At 32.8% G+C, this 16,446-nt stretch overlaps 1 protein-coding gene across 1 annotated transcript in view; it reads right to left on the bottom strand.

Moving 5' to 3' along the window:
* LOC130614578 (craniofacial development protein 2-like) overlaps positions 1-16,446 on the bottom strand; it is a 79,686-nt gene that overhangs the window by 18,042 nt on the left and 45,198 nt on the right. The gene's annotated exons all lie outside the window — the stretch shown is intronic.

The raw sequence follows: 16,446 nt of genomic DNA, 5'->3' as shown, positions 1-16,446 counted from the left end.
AGTAGAATTCTTAAATTCGGAAACTCAAGAAGTATAATACAGAAAAGTATTTATGTTAATTTATCCGATTTGTCTAAGAAGAGCACCCTTTAAAAAACATTTTTCCATAAGTTGTTGATCTACGCTTTTAGGTACAAATAAATTACAATACCCATAGTTATACCTGACATGGAAAAAACAACCTGGCAATACTATAGAAATAGTCGTTAGCCCGTGGAAAATCCACGGGTTCGCCCGTCCTTTTTATACCGCATTGCGTGCTTCTCGCTATTGCGCAGCTAAGCTACCATTTTGCGTGACAGACGTATACGGGTATTATAATATAGACTAGCCGGGAGACCCGGCGTCGAAACGCCGGGTTAAGCCACAAGTAACTGTTGTTGAACGCCTTGAGGAGCGCTTAATAAGAACCGCAAACTGTGCGACCCGGTGAGGTGGAGCGCTTTAGTACGGGTATGCAGTATGTCGTAAATCAAGTGGAGGGCACACACCATTGCAGTGTTGCGACTGTAAGATATTTAAAAAAAAATAATTTCCCGCAACAAAAGCTGAATTAAAACAGTTTACAAACAGTTGTTACTCCGCCATAGCAAAAACAATTGGGCAATATTATTTTATTTTGCGGAATAAGTTTCCGTAAAAGTTCAAAACTTAATCATGACAGTGGGCCGAGAACGCATAATACCCTTTTCATAAAAAACTTTACTGCAATTTCAGTTTAACTTAAAACACAGGAAAAATCCAGTCGTTACCCCATAAAAAAACTAAAAAAACTCCATAATTGGAGTGCTCTAGTACAGGTATGCAGAATATGTCGTGAATTGAGTAAAGCTCACACAACATTATAGTGTTTCGGTTGTAATGTACTTTTTAAAATATATGTATATATATATATATAACTTTACTGCAACTTTAACCGAAATAAAAACACAGTTTACAACCTGTTGTTACCCCGTCATAAGAAAAGAAAATAGTCAATATTATTTTATTTTGCGGAGTACGTTTCAGTAAACCTTAACAAATTAATCATGACACCGGACTGAGCACTTAGTACAGGTAAATGGTGTCACACATGCGTTATAACCATAATAGCCTTTTCCCCAAAAAACTTATCGCAACTTCAATTTAAATAAAAAACACACAAAACACCCTGTTGTTAACACCAGGTTGAATGTTTATTGCAGGTAAAAAAACTTTATCACAACGGATTAAATAAAAACAGGGAAAAAGCCTGTCATTAACACCAGGCTGAGCACTTAACATGTAAATTGTGTCATACATGAGTAACAGGCGTAATAAAATTTTCCAAATAAAATTTATCACAACGGTTTAAATAAAAACACAGGAAACAGCCCGTCGTTAACACCAGGCTGAGCGCTTAACAGGTGAATCGTGTCATACATGAGCATAGGGGTAATACCATTTTCCAAAAATCCTTATCGCTTCGGTTTTAAAAGAAATCAGTGAACAGCCTGGCATTAACCCGGTTCAGTTTAAAAAATTACTCAGCAATTTTATTTTGCATAATAAATTTTTAAATCAGTAATAAAAGTGGCCGCTGCCAACTGCATTTAGCATAAGAATTGTTAAGAATTGCCGTAGATTAGTGGTTATAGCTCTCGTACTCTGTGCGGGAGACCGGGGTTCGATTCCTCTTGACGGCGATTCAACATGGGCGAGTGAATGTTACCATAGCCCCGGGTTAACCCAAGCCATGTGAGGGAAATTGGGAAGATGGCACACTGTGTGGGCCGTTGGATGTTGCCGGGAGTTGTCTAGTAGAGCGCGGGCCCTAATTGGGTCTGCGTCGCTCAAAATGAGCATTAAATACTCTAGGACTCTCCATCAAGCCATGGCCCCTCCTGTAAATAATAGACAGGGTATATGCCTCAATATTTGTGAGGCTAGCCATGTAAAATATGAACATCTATCTATCTATCTGTTGCAGCCAAACTGCATTTGGCTACTTTCACTTGCAGCCAAACTGCATTTGGCTACTTTCACTTTTTAGCAGGATGTAGCTAAAAGAGGAGCTAGCTAGGTAGACCCAACTTCAACATAAAAATAAATAATAATATACCAAACTGAATAAAAACTTTAAAAGTATAGGAATAAATAAAGCTAGCTATAGCTAGCTGCCTCAAAATCTACGTTTTGTAGCTAGCCAAAAACTTAAAATTGGTTTGTTTAAGATTTATACGTAGCTAGAAAACGTGATGAAATATTCACCTTAACATGTGAAAACAAACTAAATAATCCTATAGGATAAAAAGTACTCAGAAGAAATAAGGAGGATTGCAAGGAAACCTACAAACTTCACACCATCACTTCCAAAAATGGCCTTCGTAGGGGTAGCATGTTTCCTCCCGTCGGCATGTTGAGGCCGCGAAGCACTTGGATTGGTCATTAGTGAAAATGGAGCCTCGTGATTGGTTTATTACAATGAGCGGCAAAGCAAGGCCGGTAAAAAAACGGGGTCTGCCGGGGATTCGAAATAAAGCTGCAGGGCCGCAGGGATTTTCGGCGGGTCTCGCTACTTGCTCCGCCATGTTGCGCAGAGACAGACGACAGACGACGGCTATTATTATAGAGACTAGCCGGGAAACCCGGCGTTTTGACGCCGGGTTAAGCCACAAGTAAAGGTGTGATCCGGCATTGAACACTCTGTGGAGCGCTTAATAAGAGCCCTGAACTGTCCCACATGATCAGGTGGAGCGCTTTAGTACAGGTATACAGTATGTCGTTAATCATTTGAAGCGCATACAACATTATAGTGTGCGACTGTAACATATTTTTCAAAAAATAACTTTCCCGCAACGATAACTGATATAAAAACAGAGTTTACAAAGTGTTGTTACTCCATCATAGCAAAAACAATCGGTCAATATTATTTTATTTTGTGGAAAAGTCTTTTTAAAAGTTAAAAAATTAATCGTGACACTGGGCTGAGCGCTTAGTACAGTTAAACCGTGTTGTACAGCAGAAAAAGTTTGCAGAAAAATAATAAAATATGTAGCTATACCTAGCTAGCTAACTGCATTTAGCATAAAAATTATATATTGCTTAAGAATATTGTTGTAGCCAAACTGCATTTTTATACTTTCACTTTTTAAGGAGCTAGCTAAATAGCCACAGCCTCAACATAAAAATAAATGTTGGCTAGGATAAAAAGCTCTTATACCAAACAGAATAGCAATAAGTGAGGCTCTAGCTAGCTAGTAGCTATAGCTAGCTAATCTTCGTTCCTAGCCAAACATCCTAAAACTGGTGCGTTTAAGATCTGTACGTGGCTAAAAAACGTCACAATATATTTATCCTAACATTGAAAACAAACAGAAAACAAATATTACAAATATATAAGGCTTTTAGAAGATAAAAAAGTCAAACAGGCCTACAAACCTCACACACTGACCACAAACACGACCATTATCAAAATGGCCTTTGTTCCGCGAAGATCTTGGTTTTTTTTTAAAGAATCAGGCGTTGTGAATGGTATTCCACGCGCGAGCGGTCAAAACAAAGTCGGTAAAAATATATCGCATTTGGTATCGGCGCGTAATTTACAAAATTTCGTGTTTCCGTTACGGGACGCGGCTTTCGCGGACACACAGACAGACAGACGGAATACGGCTATTATTAAAGAGAAATAAAAATAAAATAATATTACTGGCAATACCTATAGAAATACTACTGATTGACAGAACAATTTGTGAATTTAAAAGCAACAACTTTCTATAGCTGCAACATTCTTACAGGCCATGATTTTTAAAAACCATGGGTCAAGGGTACTGATGAGTAAGGATGCTTTTACCTTGGTTGATTGCATTGCTCTTACAATTTGTTAAGTATACAACATAGGACCAGTATTCAGCCATACTTAGGATAGCCAAGTCATAATGTTATTTACAGATGTTTAAATATATATATATATATATATATATATATATATATATATATATATATATATATATATATATATATATATATATATATATATATATATATATATATATATATATATATATATATATATATATATATATATATATATATATATATATATATGAATATATATATATATATATATATATATATATATATATATATATATATATATATATATATGTAATGGCCGCATTTGGTAGACAATTTGTGCCAAAAAATGCAACCTTTGGTAGACACGGTCATTTGGTAGACAATTTCGTGTCCACCAAAATATTTATATATATATATTTAGCATTTGGTAGACAAAAAAGCAATTTTCTTTTATGCCACCTTCTTCTGCACCAAGTACTCTGTTAACACCAAAAATTTGAACTCTATTAGGTCTTTGGCTGCTGAGAAATATCACTTTTAAAAATGGTTGTTGTATATATGCGAAAGTCAAATGCGTCATCATTTGGTAGACACGGTATATATTTCGACTTTCATCGAAGCCTGGTACCTATAAATGGGAATCAACTTCGCCTTAAACAGTGTTTTAATACTATAACATGGTAAAAAAAATATTAACATTCCCGTTATTTGTTTATGGCTTCCACTTAAAAATATATACTTTATACATTTATGCTGGGCGTATTCCACCCCATCCTGTTGGGTTTTTTTTAATAACTCGTTTCTGCTCTGATAAAAAGCAATTTTCTTTTATGCCTCCTTCTTCTGCACCAAGTACTCTGTTAACACCAAAAATTTGAACTCTATTAGGTCTTTGGCTGCTGAGAAATATCACTTTTAAAAATGGTTGTTGTATATATGCGAAAGTCAAATGCGTCATCATTTGGTAGACACGGCATATATTTCGACTTTCATGGAAGCCTGGTACCTATAAATGGGAATCAACTTCGCCCTAAACAGTGTCTTAATACTATAGCATGGTAAAAAGAATATTAACATTCCCGTTATTTGTTTATGGCTTCCACTTGAAAATATATACTTTATACATTTATGCTGGGCGTATTCCACCCCATCCTGTTGGGTTTTTTTTATAACTCGTTTTTGCTCTGATACTTATTGAGTCTTTTTATATTTATCTGTTAGGCAATCACATGCTATTTTGTTAGGTCTAAGACCTTTCAAACCCTTGGATATTGTCTATTACTTAAAACTACCCCTTAAGATCATAATCGGGAAAATTTGATAATCTTAGATAGGATAATCCTTAGAACATGAAACTTACATCACAACTTTAGTTTATCAAGGGAAAATATTCCGAAAATATTGAAGACGTGCTTAATCCAATTTTTAATATTTTTGGATTTAACCCAAAATCCTGGAAAATCGGATTTTCGTGCAATTTTGTATTTGGTATTTCATGCTTCACAAAAAATGTGCTCACATAAGTAAACAAGTTTTGCTCCTATTTTGTTCCTTTCCTGACGTACACTATGTGCCTAATGGGATTTAATTGGACTCTTCCTAGTCATAACATGATTGAAATATTCCCAGACTGAATAGTGTTAAATTGCCCCCTTAACTGCAAAAATCGAACTTGCATTTAAATTACTTTATTCTTTAGGGAATTATTGTTAGTTTGTAATTTTTTTATTTTTTTTATTCGGACATTTATCGATAAAATTGCTTAAATACAATATCACCTATGGATCCTTCCGAGACTCTGTATAGGCTAGCTTAACGATTGGTCCTCCCGTTTGTAAACAGATCGCTGCCTTGAAAGGTGGACCAGAGCATTAAAAGATTGGACAGCCTAACTATAAGCGCGTGCGCCCGTTGTTTGAAAAAGGGTCACAAATTTTAACTGTTAACCATTGTCGTTATGCGAGTTTTTGAATAAATGAATTTAAAGTGGAAGATGGGTCAGGACATCGTCACTACTTTTAATTTTTAGCTCTCTACTTAATACTTAATTTGCCGTTAATGTTTTAAGTACAAATATTTCTAGCTCAGAAAGATGCCTTTATAAAAACCTAACCTGACCTAAATTTTTTTAACTAGCTTCGAAGATCTCACTTTTGTTTTAGTCACAGAAATAAATTAAGCAACTTGAACTGAACTTAATACATTTCAGTTACTTAAATAAACGTCCAGAAAAAGCAACTCTTCTATGGAACCATTTGAAGAGGACATATATACTTGTTTTGACCTTTTTACGTTTCAAGACCTTTACTTTTGTAATATTTGTTTTTGATAAATTTGACATGTTAAGCGTTTCATCACGGTTTTTTAAATCATGTATAAATCTTAAGAAAATCAAATCAAATATAAGATTTTGGTTTAAAACGTTGATCATGCGGAAGCAGAAAATATTCAACTAACTAAGCCAACTGTACTATGTTGTTCTAACCAATTTCATTGTTTCTTTTTTGATTATTTTTAAATGATGCGCTATCTATGGTAAACTCTACTAAAATACATTCACTTTTTATTAACCAAACTTGTTGAATGCAGGTTCTACAGTTAATTTTGTAACGTAGCTAGTTTATATTTTTATTTAAATAGGCCATGGCTTTAAACATTCAAACTTTTCCACGAAATAAATCTAAACGGAGTAACAACACTAGCTGCGTAGCCTGTGCTTTTATTAAAAACAAGGTTGTATATATACGATAAATAATTCTTAATTTCATGTTTTTAAAACTTTAATTTACCAATATTTTTCTTATCTACAACTCAGTATAGGTAAATTAAAATGCAGTAACTTGATATTCAAAATTTCCTGCTTTGGCGACGTTATTGTCACAGTCAAACCGCTTACGAGCATAACTTTTAAACGCTTACGAGCGTAACTTCAAAATTATCAAACAAACTGCTATAACAGATTATTTATATGCATTATTGTCTTGAAAATTTCACACTTTATTATAATTTTGGTGAGGATCCCAAATATTTTATCCATTTTACTGTTAAATACTTTTAAAAAAACTGGGATATAACAAAGAGAATAAATATAAAAATACGGTCAGTGTCTATTAATTTTTAAAAATTAAACTTAATAAAACTGTTTTGTCACTGCTTTAGTTTAAAGGCGTAGCCACAGTCTATTGCTTATATCATTGGAGTTATTTTAATTAAAGCGCTCAATCTGGCATATACCGCCGATTCACTGGTTTAGTTTCTATAATAATTGTCATTGTCCGTCTGTCGGTCAAAACTGGATTAGACTAAACCACATACTAAATCTTCAAGCTACAAGTAACAAATGACAGAGATCTTGCTGTCGCGTTGAATTGCTTTCTAATTTTTGTAATATACAATTAATATTTTAGCACGGTCTTAAACTGGATCTTGACAAATGTTAACTAAATGACAGTTTTCTCTCTTTTCAAACTAAATATTATGGACAGAAAAATAGAACATCATAATGGAAAAAAAAACAAGACACTAAGCGAGCAATGGTGAGAAGTTCCAGATTGCCAGATATTTTCACCTAGGCTGAACTCCAAATTTGTGTTCCCAATAAAGTATCGGTTGCCTAGGTAAAAAATATCTGCCAATCTGGAACTTCTCACCATTGCCTCAACAAATAAATTTAAACGCGCACAAAGACGAATAATAAGTGCGTGTTATTGTCGAATTTCCACATTTTCAAAAAGCCATGCATACAGCATTTATTGTTTTCCACGGCGAAACGGCTAATTATAAATTTTAGAACAAGGAAAAAATATTCGGAACTATAAACGCTCCTTCAAGGTTGATGATGTTGTGTTGGTATCGGAGATTGGAAGATGTACATGTTATCTTTTCTTACGATAATTGAACAAACTATAATGATGAGAAATTGTAATGGGCAACGAACACTCTATTTCAAATTGGTTTTACTTGTTGATGTTAGTGAAGGATAATGCCCCAGCGAACCAAGAAAAATAGTCTTCTTTAACTTTTTATGCATTAACTCTGTGCAGGAGTTCATGTACCTTAGATGTACAGAAGACATTTCGAAGGAAGCCATAATGTTATTGCTGTTCGTAGGCAACACATTGGAGTGAGCATTGGGATCTCTTCCCAGTTGTGATTTATTATAGTAAGTTGTTTTCTTGCTGAGAACACCACTCTTTTCACTAATTGGACTAATGCCTAGTGTCGTAAAGTAGGAAGTATTTTCAGTTTGTGCTGCTTATGGTAGTTGTGGTGAGTGGTTTGTAGTCCTTTAGCTCTACGTGTTTTTATTTTGCACATTTCCTGGTTAAATCTTCTGACATTGTGTAATAAAACCATAATTTTTACACAAAGTCAAAAATTATAAGTATGGTTAATTTGTCAGATGTGTCAGAAAGTATAGGCTCAAAAATGGAGCCTTTGGTAGACAATCAGAGGAAAATTATATTATGCCGTATTATCTAACATTTTAAAATTTATATGAACAAAACTGCAGCATTTGGTGGACACTAAGTAAAAATGTGGTTTTATTACATAGAATCAAAAACTATAGGGACAAAAATGAAGCATTTGGTAGACAATCTGAGGAAAATTACATTTTGCCGTACTATCTAATAACTTAAAATTTATATCAACAAAAATGCAGCATTTAGTGGACAATGGATGATAGATTGTGGCGTTATAAGACAATTTTAAAAATTATAGGCACAAAAATGCAGCATTTGGTGGGCAATCAGACAAAAATTGATTGTTTTGGTATAATCTAATACTACAAAATTTATGTAAACAAAAATGCAGCATTTGGTGGACACTAAGTGAAATAGTGTATTTGAACGGGATTTTTTGATATTTAAAACATCTATATATACAAAAATTGAGCATTTGGTGGTCAATAAGTGAAATAATGTGCTTTTATTGCACAATATCAATTATTATAGGCTCAAAAAAGGAGCATTTGGTAGACAATCAGAGGAAAATTACATTTTCCGTACTATTTAATGACTTAAAATTTATATCAACAAAAATGCAGCATTTGGTGGACAATGGATGATACATTGCGGCGTTATAAGACAATTTTAAAAATTATAGGCATAAAAATGCAGCATTTGGTGGACAATCAGAAAAAAGTTGCATGTTGCGGTATAATCTAACATTTCAAAATTTATATAAACAAAAATGCAGCATTTAGTGGACACTAAGTGAAAAAATGTGGTTTCATTACATAGAATCAAAAATTAAAGGCACAAAAATGCAGCATTTGGAGGACAATCAGAAAAAAATTGCATGTTGCGGTATAATCTATTACTTCAAAATTATATATAAACAAAAATGCAGCATTTGGTGGACAATGGATAATAGATTGTGGCGTTATAAGACAATTTTAAAAATTATAGGCACAAAAATGCAGCATTTGGTGGACAATCAGACAAAAATTGCATGTTGCAGTATAATCTAATACTCCAAAATTTATGGGAACAAAAATGCAGCATTTAGTGGACACTAAGTGAAAAAATGTGGTTTCATTACATAGAATCAAAAGGCACAAAAATGCAGCATTTGGTGGACAATCAGACAAAAATTGATTGTTTTGGTAGAATCTAATACTCCAAAATTTATGTAAACCAAAATGCAGCATTTGGTGGACACTAGGTGAAATAGTGTATTTGGACGGGATTTTTTGATATTTAAAACATCTATATATACAAAAATTGAGCATTTGGTGGTCAATAAGTAAAATAATGCGCTTTTATTGCACAATATCAATTATTATAGGCTCAAAAATGGAGCATTTGGTAGACAATCAGAGGAAAATTACATTTTCCGTACTATTTAATGACTTAAAATTTATATCAACAAAAATGCAGCATTTGGTGGACAATGGATGATACATTGCGGCGTTATAAGACAATTTTAAAAATTATAGGCATAAAAATGCAGCATTTGGTGGACAATCAGAAAAAAGTTGCATGTTGCGGTATAATCTAACATTTCAAAATTTATATAAACAAAAATGCAGCATTTGGTGGACACTAAGTGAAAAAAATGTGGTTTCATTACATAGAATCAAAAATTATAGGCACAAAATTAAAGCATTTGTTAGACAATCTGAGGAAAACTACATTTTGCCGCACTATCTAATAACATAAAATTAATATGAACAAAAATGCAGCATTTGGTGGACAATGGATAATAGATTGTGGCGTTATAAGACAATTTTAAAAATTATAGGCACAGAAATGCAGCATTTGGTTGACAATCAGACAAAAATTGCATGTTGCGGTATAATCTAATACTCCAAAATTTATGTAAACCAAAATGCAGCATTTGGTGGACACTAAGTGAAATAGTGTATTTTGACGGGATTTTTTGATATTTAAAACATTTATATATACAAAAATTGAGCATTTGGTGGTCAATAAGTGAAATAATGCTCTTTTATTGCACAATATCAATTATTATAGGCTTAAAAATGGAGCATTTGGTAGACAATCAGAGGAAAATTACATTTTCCGTACTATTTAATGACTTAAAATTTATATCAACAAAAATGCAGCATTTGGTGGACAATGAATGATACATTGCGGCGTTATAAGACAATTTTAAAAATTATAGGCATAAAAATGCAGCATTTGGTGGACAATCAGAAAAAAGTTGCATGTTGCGGTATAATCTAACATTTCAAAATTTATATAAACAAAAATGCAGCATTTGGTGGACACTAAGTGAAAAAAATGTGGTTTCATTACATAGAATCAAAAATTATAGGCACAAAATTAAAGCATTTGTTAGACAATCTGAGGAAAACTACATTTTGCCGCACTATCTAATAACATAAAATTAATATGAACAAAAATGCAGCATTTGGTGGACAATGGATAATAGATTGTGGCGTTATAAGACAATTTTAAAAATTATAGGCACAGAAATGCAGCATTTGGTTGACAATCAGACAAAAATTGCATGTTGCGGTATAATCTAATACTCCAAAATTTATGTGAACAAAAATGCAGCATTTAGTGGACACTAAGTGAAATAGTGTATTTTGACGGGATTTTTTGATATTTAAAACATCTATATATACAAAAATTGAGCATTTGGTGGGCAATAAGTGAAATAATGCGCTTTTATTGCACAATATCAAATATGATAGGCTCAAATATGGAGCAATTAGAGGAAAATTACCCTTTGCGGTACTATCTAATATTTTAAAATTTTTATGAACAAAAATGCAGTATTTGGTGGACAATTGCGGCGTTATAAGACAATTTTAAAAATTATAGGCATAAAAATGCAGCATTTGGTGGACAATCAGAAAAAAGTTGCATGTTGCGGTATAATCTAACATTTCAAAATTTATATAAACAAAAATGCAGCATTTGGTGGACACTAAGTGAAAAAAATGTGGTTTCATTACATAGAATCAAAAATTATAGGCACAAAATTAAAGCATTTGTTAGACAATCTGAGGAAAACTACATTTTGCCGCACTATCTAATAACATAAAATTAATATGAACAAAAATGCAGCATTTGGTGGACAATGGATAATAGATTGTGGCGTTATAAGACAATTTTAAAAATTATAGGCACAGAAATGCAGCATTTGGTTGACAATCAGACAAAAATTGCATGTTGCGGTATAATCTAATACTCCAAAATTTATGTAAACCAAAATGCAGCATTTGGTGGACACTAAGTGAAATAGTGTATTTTGACGGGATTTTTTGATATTTAAAACATTTATATATACAAAAATTGAGCATTTGGTGGTCAATAAGTGAAATAATGCGCTTTTATTGCACAATATCAATTATTATAGGCTCAAAAATGGAGCATTTGGTAGACAATCAGAGGAAAATTACATTTTCCGTACTATTTAATGACTTAAAATTTATATCAACAAAAATGCAGCATTTGGTGGACAATGAATGATACATTGCGGCGTTATAAGACAATTTTAAAAATTATAGGCATAAAAATGCAGCATTTGGTGGACAATCAGAAAAAAGTTGCATGTTGCGGTATAATCTAACATTTCAAAATTTATATAAACAAAAATGCAGCATTTGGTGGACACTAAGTGAAAAAAATGTGGTTTCATTACATAGAATCAAAAATTATAGGCACAAAATTAAAGCATTTGTTAGACAATCTGAGGAAAACTACATTTTGCCGCACTATCTAATAACATAAAATTAATATGAACAAAAATGCAGCATTTGGTGGACAATGGATAATAGATTGTGGCGTTATAAGACAATTTTAAAAATTATAGGCACAGAAATGCAGCATTTGGTTGACAATCAGACAAAAATTGCATGTTGCGGTATAATCTAATACTCCAAAATTTATGTGAACAAAAATGCAGCATTTAGTGGACACTAAGTGAAATAGTGTATTTTGACGGGATTTTTTGATATTTAAAACATCTATATATACAAAAATTGAGCATTTGGTGGGCAATAAGTGAAATAATGCGCTTTTATTGCACAATATCAAATATGATAGGCTCAAATATGGAGCAATTAGAGGAAAATTACCCTTTGCGGTACTATCTAATATTTTAAAATTTTTATGAACAAAAATGCAGTATTTGGTGGACAATTGCAACGTTATAACACAATTTTAAAAAATAAAGGCCCAAAAATGCAGCATTTGGTGGATAATCAGATGAAAATTGCATGTTGCGGTATAAGCTAATACTACAAAATTTATATAAACAAAAATGCAGCATTTGGTGGACACTAAGTGAAAAAATGTGGTTTTGTTACAGAATCAAAAATTATAGGCACAAAATTGAAGCATTTGGTAGACAATCTGAGAAAAATTACATTTTGCCATACTATCTAATAACTTAAAATCAATATGAACAAAAATGCAGCATTTGGTGGACAATTGCGGCGTTATAACACAATTTTGAAAACTATAGGCACAAAAATGCATTATTTGGTGGATAATCAGACGAAAATTGCATGTTGCGGTATAATCTAATACTTCAAAATTTATGTAAACAAAAATGCAGCATTTGGTGGACACTAAGTGAAATAGTGTATTTTGACGGGAATTTTTGATATTTAAAACATCTATATATACAAAAATTGAGCATTTGGTGGTCAATAAGTGAAATAATGCGCTTTTATTGCACAATATCAAATACTATAGGCTGAAAAATGGAGCATTTGGTAGACAATCAGAGGAAAATTACATTTTGCTGTACTATCTAATAACTTAAAATTTATATCAACAAAAATGCAGCATTTGGTGGACACTAAGTGAAATAGTGTATTTTGACGGGATTTTTTGATATTTAAAACATCTATATATACAAAAATTGAGCATTTGGTGGTCAATAAGTGAAATAATGCGCTTTTATTGCACAATATCAAATATTATAGGCTAAAAAATGCAGCATTTGGTGGACAATCAGACAAAAATTGCATGCTGCGGTATAATCTAATACTTACAACTGTCATTGTTACGACTAAATTGAAAACGCGTGCAGTTCACCACAAGTTATAACTTTTATTGGAAACCAAGCTATATTTAATTATCAATGACACTTAAAATATTAATGCAACGCATTATCAATGTAACATATCTATGCATATGAAATATACTTACAATAAGCAAAGAGTTAATCGTCCAACTTCAAAGTTTCGAATTATTTGATTAAGTAGCTATCCAGTTAGTGCCAAGTTTTACTTTGGAAAATTATCTGTTGAATCGGAAGGTTATGTTTAATATAAATAGAACTATTCGTTAGCCTGTGGAAGAACCCACGGGTGCGCCGGTCTGAGCCTGTGCTCAGATTTTCACCTATCATGAGATTGCTGTTTTATGACCCTTTTATGTGACACAAACAGAATGCAACTATTATTATATAGCTTTACTTATGAATAAATAAAAGTTTACAATGAGTTTAAATTTGCATTTTCCTTATAAATAGAGCTAGTCTGCTTCGTGGTTTGCTCGCCTGTAACGGCCAATTTGCTTCTTCTTGACGGGGATTGCTGTTGTTGCAAGTAACGCGCATTGTTTAGTGAAACAAATTTGTGAACATTTTCTGGAAAACTAGTGGAGTCCTAAAATTTATCTTTGACTTACTGTTATTCACGTGGCAACGTTTTCTTTGTCAATTAAAATTTGAGACATGTATTTTTTGGAAACTTCAAAGGAAAAAGAACATTTTCACTTTGGTTGTCACAGACAGATAAACATTTTTTTTACCTTTGTACTTTCTTTCGAATTTCAGCAATTTTGAGAAAACCTTCTCTTTTGTAAGTCCGAATTTTGGTCTAGTTCGGTATTTTCAGTCATAACTTGGAAGAAAGAAAACAGACAAACGTTGTGTATTAATAAAATACCTTTTTGCATTAAATACACGCATTTCAAGTCATTAGAATATTGAATGTGTTATGTAAGAAACTTTCGCGGAAATGGAAATCAAAATAAGGCAACTGCAAATGTGTCCCCTGAGCGTATAGAGGACCATCTAGTGTGAATAATAAATTCATCATGTGTTAGTTTGTGTTTGACCTCGTATCTCCGAAAGAAGTCAAAACATTTTATTAAAATATAAATTTTCTCATCACATGTCCACGCTTTTTTGAAAACGTTGCCTTTAAAATGGCGGAATTGCTAATGTAATGCAAGTTACGACTATGCAGACGGAAGATATGCCTAATAGGTGCGAAAGAAAAGTAGATGTTTAATAATAACAACAACGCGGTACGTAAGAGATACAAAATGAGTACTATTTTTGTGCAATAATTCTATATATTCTTATTCCTGGATTACATTTCAAGAGGAATTTCGTTTTAAAAATCATTGTAAAGGAATTCGTATCCTGGAATGTCCTCATTTCATGGCAAAATTTAGACTCGGGTTGTTTCAGTTTTAGAAGCAATATTTAAAGATTGAGGCTTTTTTTATTTTGGTTAATTTGACATCTGAGGCTCGTGTCTTTATAAAAAAGTGTGTATTCCGTGTAGTTTCTCATCATCGTAAATTCTTGTCATCGTATCAATTATTTTGCGTTATTCTCTCCTCTAGGCCTCGTGGTCTTTGAAAGAATAGCACTGGACACGAGAAGGCAATCACTACTTTAAGCCGCAATGTTGCTTCATCCCTGGACCTACATCACATTTAAGTGTTCAATTATGACTTTCCTGAGAGGCCGCTCACACGTTAAATTTCATCCCAGGATGAGTTTCGTACGCGGATGAGTTCATCTCTGTGTCTACTGAAAGTCCTCACAATGTTTACATGTTTAAATCGGAATAAAATTTTATCCCGGGATGAGATCATCACGTTAAATTTCATCCCTATCCTAAAGACAGGGTAAAATCGTGTCTCGGGATGAGATTAAGAAAAAAAACAAGTGAAAACACAATAATTCTTTTCACAATGTTCACATGTTTAAAGCGGAATAAAATTTTATTCCGGGATGAGATCATCACGTTAAATTTCATCCCTATCCTAAAGACAGGGTAAAATCGTGTCTCGGGATGAGATTAAGAAAAAAAATAAGTGTAAACACAATAATTCTTTTCATTCCGGGATGAGAATGCTGAATGTACACTTTTCACACTTTTTGAACATCATTTTAAATATAAGAACTATAAAATGAATCCGATCATTCTTTTTGTGGCAATCGACGCAAAGAAGTAAAGAAAGCATTTGAAAAAAATTATGAAGAGGTTGGTTGTAACTTTCTTCGTTAATTTATATATAAAATAACGAAATTCCATCCTAAATTTATACGAGTTCAAATATTATTCCAGCATTAATTATGGTTCTCATGTGTTTGTACGAGAAAGTGTTTTAAAAATGCACGCCATTTTAATGTTATGCCTGCTGTATGCTAAAATGATGGTGTCTGTTTAAATTGGTAATTATTGATTTTTTATAGGAAATGTTAAAAAAAATAAAGAGTGTACTGATTGATAGCGACGCAAAGGAAAATGAAGTGGAGGAAACTTTGCCGATTGAAAATAGTGAGGATTACACGGCCATAGGCGAGCCACCAACCTCAATCTTGCTCGTCGACATCTAGTCAATGCTTTGTTTCTACCAAACAGCTTCCCTCAGAAGAATTACATTGTTTCTATATTACTCTGCTAGTTGTATTAATAATACTATATGTAACTGTAACAGAAGGGATGTTATAGTTAAAATTGTTGATATATTTGTGATCAACAATATTACACTACTTCTCTCAGACGCCATCGTTCTAGGTTTCTCGTTTGACCTTTCTACTCACAAATTAAAAAATATCACTTCAAATTATCATACGCAAAATTAGCAAAATTAATGTTTCATCCCGGGATGTGATTACTCATCCCGAGATGAAAATATGCTGATTTCATCCCTCGTTGAGGCTCACGTGTAAACACTTTTCGTTTCACGCCGGGACGAGTTCCATCCCGGGAAGAGATTTTGTCCTGTATGCGTATAAACGTGGTCTAAGTTTCCTGACAAAGACAATGTAATGTTTTATTGGTTAATCTGAGCTTACAAAATTATCGTTATCATCGTGCGTAACTTCTCACTGAAGATTATTATTGGGATGGTTTATCTAGCTTTCCAGATATAAAAGAAGACAACAGGCTCT

This window comes from Hydractinia symbiolongicarpus, chromosome 11 (assembly GCF_029227915.1).
Source record: "Hydractinia symbiolongicarpus strain clone_291-10 chromosome 11, HSymV2.1, whole genome shotgun sequence".
In the NCBI taxonomy this organism is placed as follows: domain Eukaryota; kingdom Metazoa; phylum Cnidaria; class Hydrozoa; order Anthoathecata; family Hydractiniidae; genus Hydractinia; species Hydractinia symbiolongicarpus.
The sequence above is the reverse complement of the archived record's forward strand: the minus strand, read 5'-3'. Positions and strand labels throughout refer to the sequence as shown.